Below are 8,796 nucleotides of genomic sequence, written 5' to 3' on the forward strand. Positions count from 1 at the left end.
TGAAACTCAAGAAAAAAAAAAGGGTTAGGGTTAACCCTGGGGGTGCGCCCCACTATTTGAGACCCATTGCTTTGAGACAATGGTTGGACCTGGGTTTTAGGTGTTCAAACTGTCAGCAGCAGGAGGCAGTCAAGCACAAATAAAATGCCCAGTCTGCTCATCAAGAAGAAGACAAAGAAGAACAGGAAGTTACCTCATAGTTATTATCAGGCAGGCTCACCGCACAAGTTTGTTCATGGAATATTAAAGAATCATTGTTTGTAGGTGACTTTTACGTGTAATGTACATATAATGATGTGTATATGTAAACTATATGGTAGATACAGGTTATTGATCTCAACTTGTAGTTGGTAGCGTACTAATGCTGATAGCGATTGCTAACCAGTTAGCAAAGAACACCATAAATAATGAGTCGTTATATCCATTATTATTTTGCTTATTTGATGTGAACACTGATATAAAATCAATTTAAAACAGACTTGATAGTGACAGCCCCAAAAAGAATGTTAAACTTGTAAAGTGACGTGAAATTGTGCAGTAAATCGTCCTTGGTTACACAAGGAAACAGCCTTACATGGGGGCATTTTACGGTAAACATATTCGCATATGCGTTCAGTCTCTTTCTTCATCTGTGATGTTATGTTAATAAGGCATGGAGGTGAGACTAGCATAGCAGCAATCAGCGCACTCAAACGCGCATACAGCTGCCTGCACCCAGCCAGCTCGAGCTGAGCCTTAATCTATAATTTAACACGGATTGACTGTCTTCTACACGGGGTCGATCATCACCGGGGAGAGAGAGAAAGACTTCCAACCTCATTTTCCATATTCGGGCCCATAGATTTCCATCTCTTCATCTCAGTTTTTTTTTTCCAAAAGCTATGCTTCTTTGCTAAAACATACACACTTCTACTCAGGCTAAGTCATCATCATTGCGTCATGTGACATAGTGAGAAAACAGGCACCTCAAATGGACCTGCAGGGGTAAATAACCCCAAGATTGCTTCCGTTTAAGGTGGGTGCTGTTTGTTTATTGTAAACCGAGCTGGAGTGAAATCACAGTTCGACGCCTATTACGGCAAATGTCCCATATTTATAATTGAACAAGAAGGCCATACAGTTGTAATTGTATGATGCTGACTTTAAATATTCATACATACTCTCAATAGTTAACACAGTAATAGCTTTCCTTGGGTCATTTAATGATTACATTAATTAATAATAACCATCATTATTAATTTATCATATCCATAACTGCTGTACACTCACTTAAACAACAACAGTCAGGGTTGATCATAAAAAATGTTGGTTTTTGATTGGAGGAATCTAACATTTTTGGACATAGCATTTCATTTGCTAATTAAGATGTTTCTTCAAAATATTATTTGTTATTATCATACATTTTATTAAAGAAATGATGAATTTCTTCAATATATGTAGCATTCTAAGATATGATAGGAAAAATATTTTACATTTTAATTTTTATTTAATTGAATTTATCATTAACAATACAACTGAGTATTTAATAAATGTGGGTATTATTTTAACCTATGATGATATGATCCATTTCTGATGCATATTCACAATACATATTCATAGGCTGTATGATTAAAAGAAAATCCCATCATGGATTCAGTCTGTGAAGAAAAGTACAAAAGCACAACAATGAAAGAAGACAAGATTGGACCAGAGTGGTAACAGTGGCTGATAGGGATGATTTTTTTTTTTTTTTTTCTCGGTACATTCATTATTACCCATTTTCAGGCGGTAAATGTTTAAAACCTCTTGAACTTTTATGTGTGCTACATTTTCATTGAATTATTAAGTACTGATTTTTTCACCTCTTGTGTTTAACCAGTGTTAAAAAAAAGTTGATAAAAGTGTTTCAAATTGCACAGCCGTAAGCATTTTTTCATGTGTCACTAAATGTAAAATATATATTACTCAGTGGATTCAAATATGTGTGCATTTGATTGTAAAATGTTCTGCTATAATTCCGCAAGCCTTGACTATCTTCTCAGTACTTATAACTGCAATCATTCGAATGTGTATATTTAAGAGTGATGCTGTTTTTATTACGATGGATCTTAAAGCCCAGTGCAAATTCCGGCAAAAGAGGAGGAGGCTTCACTATGTTGATTTTCACGATTGAGTGAGGCTCTAAACAGCAATGGCTTTCAGACAAGCTTTTGAGGCATCACGGCTGGCTTTGTTTCTGTAAGATCAGGTCACGAGATAAGCTGTTTGAAGGTCCACAACAGATGCTTGGAGAGCCATTTACCCTGACAAGCCAATCCAGATTGAAGACCAGGTTTAACCTTTGAGCCCAGCTGTAGTCAGTCACCTTGTCTCCGCCGGGCCTGCGCACTTAATACTAGTGGTGATCATCAACCTTTTTTTTTTACGGACCAGTTCAGGCACATACATTCTTTTTGTGGACTGTGGGTTGGTGGCGCGAACCTGTTTTGACATTATTGCTTTTAAACTGGCAATTTTAAAGCATTGGTACTGAAAACAAATACAACATTTTATTAGCATAGGCAGTAAAGTTACAAACATGGTTTTTGTTCATTTCAAACATTGCCATTAGTGGTGTCAAAATAGCGGATTAATAGAGATCAATTAATTACACTCATGTTTTTAATAGCATAAATCTCAGTTTTTAATTTCTAACTATGCTTTCTGTATGTTATTTGGATCTATTTTTATGCATCAAGTTTCTTGCGCTTGAGTTGCTGGGGGTTGAAAAATAATGGTCAATCATACCCAAATGTGAATGCTGATTGGTTGTCATTGTGTTTGGCATCACCTGATAGGCTCCTGTTGTTGGTGGGAGGGTAAAGTTCATTCAGATGAATGGTAAATTTAACTTTAAAAGACGACTTGGTAACGAAAGAATGATATGCATTCTTTGTAAGAAGGCAGTTGATTACCCGAGAATCAGCTTAGGTTTAGCCTATCACATAAATGCAAAGCACCCAGGTGTAATAGCAGCCACAGCTAACGATAGCCAAACTCAAGATTACCTTGCTTTTGTACAAGTCTACGATGGACAACAATGGACGATGTTTTATTTGAATATTATTTTCAAATTATTTGGCAATCTACAAAAGAAAACTGTACCATTTGTCCAGATAGTTGAAATGAAAGGTTGCGGCCTGCACTTGGGACTAGTCTCAAACACAGCAGAAGAAAAATGGTTACTGCTGCTACAAAGCTGGTCACATGATATCAGGATTCTCACTCATATAATCAATCACCCAACCCTACTAATATCGCCCACTGGAACGCAATCAAAGGGATGGAGGTGGAGAGGAGGTTAATGTTTATGCTCCACAATTTTTTCTAAATTAATTAAGTTGCTCTCATTGTGCAGGCCGGTCCCAAATGCAAATGTCCATGGACCAATGGCCGAAGCTCACTGCTTTTAAACCTTTAAATTCTTGACTAATCAAAAAAGAAACTTGCTTGGATTGTCTTGCACTGACTCCAGAAGTGCTGCAGGCTGTTTTCCAAAACCCTCCACTGTTGCCATGAAGAGATGAGTCAGTTGAGATGGCTGCGTGTTTGCACTTTGCTGCCATGTCTGCACATCTATCACAATCAAAGTCTCCTCAGTATTCTGACATGAAGATGAATAATGGATTCATGCACACTCACTGGAGCATCCCGCAGCGCTGCTGCCAGTGAGAACTTAACTGTTGCAGCAGCTTGTTGATATTTGTCATGTCACTATGTGCAAGCTCATGATTAATAAGCTTGCAGTTTGTGCAGTGAACACAAATTGAATGATATCTTATTATCTTTTGTGACTGTGGTGGTACAATATATTCAGGTATCCACTGGTACGCAGGTAGGCATGCGCAACAGACATTACAGATGCGTAACTTTGCACGCTTCACTTCGCACATTTGCATACCCTACCTAACTTTCACCCATTCCAACAAACGAGGCTGAGCTGAACATTTATTTCCCTGAAAAGTGGCTCCAAGAGGTGCCGCGGCTTGAAGCACATTTAAATGTGGTGCAAGAGCTACCTCTCATGTCTTCAGCTAGCAGACAAAACCGATGCGTTGGATACAGGGTAGAACATTTTCAGTCATCCTTGATGAGACGAGTATGAAATAGCATGTGAATGTAGCATAACCTAGTGCTAACAAACAAGCTAGTCGAGAAGCAATAGCTAATCGTCCTCTTGCTCGGTGGGGAGACAAACTGCAGGAACATGCAATAACAGCTCCATATAATAATTTTCTCCTTGCCTTTCATTAAGCTGTCTCTTGTCTTCCTAGTCTGAGGACAATTGTTTACTGAGGCGGCTCGGACTGTCTGTCTAGGCTACGTATCATTCTTATGAAGGCGATCGTTTACGTTGTCACTTTACAGTTTACGGAGAATTTACCTCTAACTTCCTTGGACTCATTAAACAGGGTCCCGAACGAATCACGCAAATCATAACTGATGGATTTATGAAACTTTTCGAGGACGCGGGCTGGCTGTGTGCACGCACAGATGTTGTCCTGCTAATGTGGGAGCGACACTAAGATTGACATTGAGGAAGACAGTTTTTAAATGAAAAAAAAAGATGCATATTATATATTTCCTGTCTTTACATAATACAGCCGATGTCAAAGAAACCTCTTTCCTTCCCAAAAATGGTGCCCAGCTACTCTGTTGCATCCCCTTGCTTTGTGAAGAATAATGAAATGCTCTTCCCAGTTAAATACAGGAAAAAACAAATGAGTGTCGCTACCGATGACAAAAGCCTGGCCTTATGTGAAACAAATGGTAACCACCACACTTGCAAACCAGCAGAGGCCATGTTGATACATCAGGCAGTGATGAATATGTCCCTCAATAAATGATGTTCTCTTTGCATTATGTTGAAAAGGACATGCATCCAGGCCATTTTTCAACAAGGTCAGAAACCTAATGTATGACTTGAGTGCCACCACTCAGAATGCATAAATGTACGACTATACATGTTCTGCGCCACAGCGTGAATCACCACTCAGCACTGTATTGTTGCCGCAATGCTAAAAGGCAACACTTTGTTTGTTTAGAAGTATTAGTCCCCTAAAATTCTCTGCTGTACAAAAAAGCCTCGCCTTGATTTGGCTAAAAAGATCTGAATGCATTTTCTGAAAGGCAGCTCACCTTGAAGACCTGAATTCTTCTTACAAGGGTTTTCAATCAGAAAAAAAAGCAGGAATTCAGTCAGAGAGGCAGTTGGAAAGATAATATCCACTTTGTCAAGAAATATTTTCTGATACAATGTGACATTTTAGGCTGCCAACCTCTCCGTGTTTTTAGGTGTGTTGTTGAAATTCATGTTTGGCATAGCCTGATAGGCTTATGTTGTGGTTGGAACAGAAAGTTCAGGAACAAAAGGAAGATGAGGAAATGGAAGAGAATATGAGGGTTTACGGGAAGATGGATAGTGAACTTTGAAAAAAAAAGCCCAGATAGCACATTTTATCAGGGTAAAGTGATATGCATTTTCTGAGTTTGTTTACCACAGAAGCAGCTCATCTTCAGCCAACTCCATAAATGCAAAGCGCCCAGCAGTGACTGTAGCCAGAGCTAACGAAGTAAAAAAGACACTGATGTACAGACATGTAGCAAAGTACTTTGCCAAAATAAACTTGAGAACACTCCGGATTTGAACAAGTCTGCAACGGACAGAATGGACAATTGTTTACTTTGAAATAATTTCTAATAATTGGGTGAATTACAAAAGAAAATAAATCCTCCTGGTGCTCAGAATTAAATGTTACAGCCCACACTTGGGACTATTCTCAAAAACAGCAGAGGCTACAACTGCATCTATTACAGAAAACAAACAGCAGAAAAGCCATTTTTTTGTTGTTAATATTCATTTTTGATCTGCTGCAAGGTATCTAAATAAAAACAAAAAATAGCTGGAGGGTTTCTCTAAAATTTTTAGGTGAGAATAAAAGGAAAATAATTTCTCCAGCCTACCATATAAAAGCAAACCATCCAGCTGCAGCTGGCCACACCTAACCATAACAACAAAGATATGAATGTAGTGAGCCATAGCAAAACTATGCCAAACTAAACTCGAGAACACCCCATGTTTGAGCAAGTCCGCGACGGACAGAATAAACAATGTCTCATTTCTACTTTTTTTTTTTTTTTTTTCCTGATTATTTGGTCACTGACAAAAGAAAACAACACCATTCCTATTGATAGTCAAAATTAGGTAGGCAGACGGTATGCTTACAACAGCATCTGTTAATCTTTTAAAGAAAATGAATGTCTATAAATGTCAATCTTTTGATCCATACTATACCTATATAACGTGCAATCTATTTAAATTTTTAAAACACTGAAAGATTTTCGAATTTTAGGTGGGCTTGAAAAGAGATTCACAAGAGCAATTACTAACAGATCTTCATCAGTTAATCTTTCATTTCTTTTAATCTTTTGACAGCACTAGTTTCTTTATACTTGGCCGGAAAATTTGATTTTGATTCTAACTTTATGAACATAAAATGTAGTTTGGCACTGTTATTGTTTGTAAAAGCATTGTTACTCCAGACTAGAGTAACTGTTTTCATATTGCAGGGATGGGCAAGTTATCGATGGAAGACAGTTTTGCATTTTTTAGCTACTGGGGACACATATGACTGCAAACTTGCTAACCAGATGAAAGAGAAAAATGTCATTTTTACTAAGGACAAAATATGTACATGTTTCTGTTATGACACATGACACAAACAACCACATACTGTGATTTGTTAAACCTACAGGGTTCAGCTTTTCAACAGCCTATTGGTTCAATGAAGAGGGGCCCTGGGTTGGGAAGTGCGCGGAAACTCAAGCTCACTGCCTACTGCATACATAGAATCAACCACTCAGTCATCACAAGCACTTACATCTCTGCTCGTATTCACCGGCACTTGAGAAGCTGGAGCCCCGCTGTCTCTGTGCTAACGAGGGAAATGTAAACCGACCTGAGCTAACCACTTCATATCCTGTCAAGTAAGAGCTTGCTTCCTGTGCTGCAACATCAACCAGAAGGCCCACATTAAGTTCACTGCCCTCATTCAGCTGCAAACATTAATTTTCCTCACGTTGGAATCCAATTGCACATGGTGTGCGCGCACACACACACACGTTCATATATATACATGTATATACACATACTGTATATATATATATATATTTATTTATAAGATAGCTTTGCAACAATTTTGTAGAATCTATAGGAAACTCTAAAGCTTGGTGGGGAGAAATTGTATTATATTTAATGACAAACATATAATCCGATAACAGAATGCTCAGTTGTGACCCCTGTGTAACGTGCTCATTTGCAGCGTATCTGGGGATTGCTATAGAATGCTTTGATGTATTAACCAGTGAATGAGACAGTCATTTTATATCTTTATTTAGCATTCCGAATCCAGATATGTTGCGCCTTCCAACATTCAAGTTGTGGAAAAAGTCTCCACTCAAATCGTTATAACATTACCTTTTGACCCTGTAATTGTAAATATGAAAAAAATCAATTAAAGCCACATCAACCTAATGTCAAGTACAAGACACTGAAAAGAAATGTTCCAAAGAGAATAAAAACATTTCCCTTTCAGCTATTCAAACGTCAGTCTTGCAGTGCGCTGTGCCAGTGTTTACTTTGAAGGTCGCTTCCGCGCTTTGATTTTTTTTTTCTTTGGATGGAAAAAAAAGGCTGGTTATCTTGTTCAGCCTACGCTAAAAACGTGTCCTTCAGGTGGCATTCATGGCCTTGGTGAGGCACAAAGTTACACTTATAAAGAAGATAAATGTATAAATGTGCAGTAAAAGCTTCTGTGTGTGGAAGAGGGCTGCTGACTTGGACTAGGTTTAGGCAAGCTTTGTTTCTCAGATTCACATCCATTTAATGATGGATTCAATGGTAATGGTCATTATTCAGGTGCCAATCACACTGTTACAGCATACGTTGATCTTTATGTTGGGCCCTTCAAAGAAAAACAGCTGAAATTTTGCATGTTCACAAAACAAGCTTGTGACAGGAAGTTTCGTCATACGTTGCAATGGGAATTTGAAAAATACACCTTCAAATGTTTGGTGATTGAGGTGGGTTGACTTAGGCTAAATTAGACTTTCGAAGCAGAAAGAAATATCGTCTCAAGCCAAAACTGGTCTTCTTCAAAGATATCGGGTCTTGGGATATCTTGTAGAAGTTGTCAATACCGGCATTAATTAAATTAGATAATCATTTTATCAGACAATGACTAGAGGTACTTTTTACCAATCAATTTTAGGAAAAAAAGAAAAACAGATACATGAATGCAACAAATATTAGAGGACTCTTGATAAAGTAAACGGCTGGTGGGCTGGATTAAAGAAAGTAGGGTACTATGTGAACCGCAGGCCACACTTTGACCACCATTGCCCTGGATCCTCTATTTTTGACATTCAAGTAAATGTATTAATTCACCCCCATTTAATGCGGAATCAGGTGCCTTTATGTTCCTTCTATCTGAAGCAGTTTGTTGTCTGTATGAAAACATCAGAATAATAGAGAGGTTACATACATTTTTTATAGGTTTCTGAAATCAATTAGTGCATGATTCTTATCACAATGCCAAAGTGGCAAACTGCAGAGTTCAATTGCCTAGAATTGATTACCCTCCAAAAGTGATGTTAGCACGCCTACGTTGCATGCTCAACAAGCATCTCCTTATAAATAAACGCTCGATCAATGACTCCCAGCTCATGAACGTAAATCGCTTTTCCGTCAATACATACGGCCGGAGAAGTGTGAGTGCT

This window comes from Hippichthys cyanospilos, chromosome 3, assembly GCF_059441005.1.
Source record: "Hippichthys cyanospilos isolate Australia breed blue-spotted pipefish chromosome 3, RoL_Hcya_1.0, whole genome shotgun sequence".
NCBI classification, from domain to species: Eukaryota; Metazoa; Chordata; class Actinopteri; order Syngnathiformes; family Syngnathidae; genus Hippichthys; species Hippichthys cyanospilos.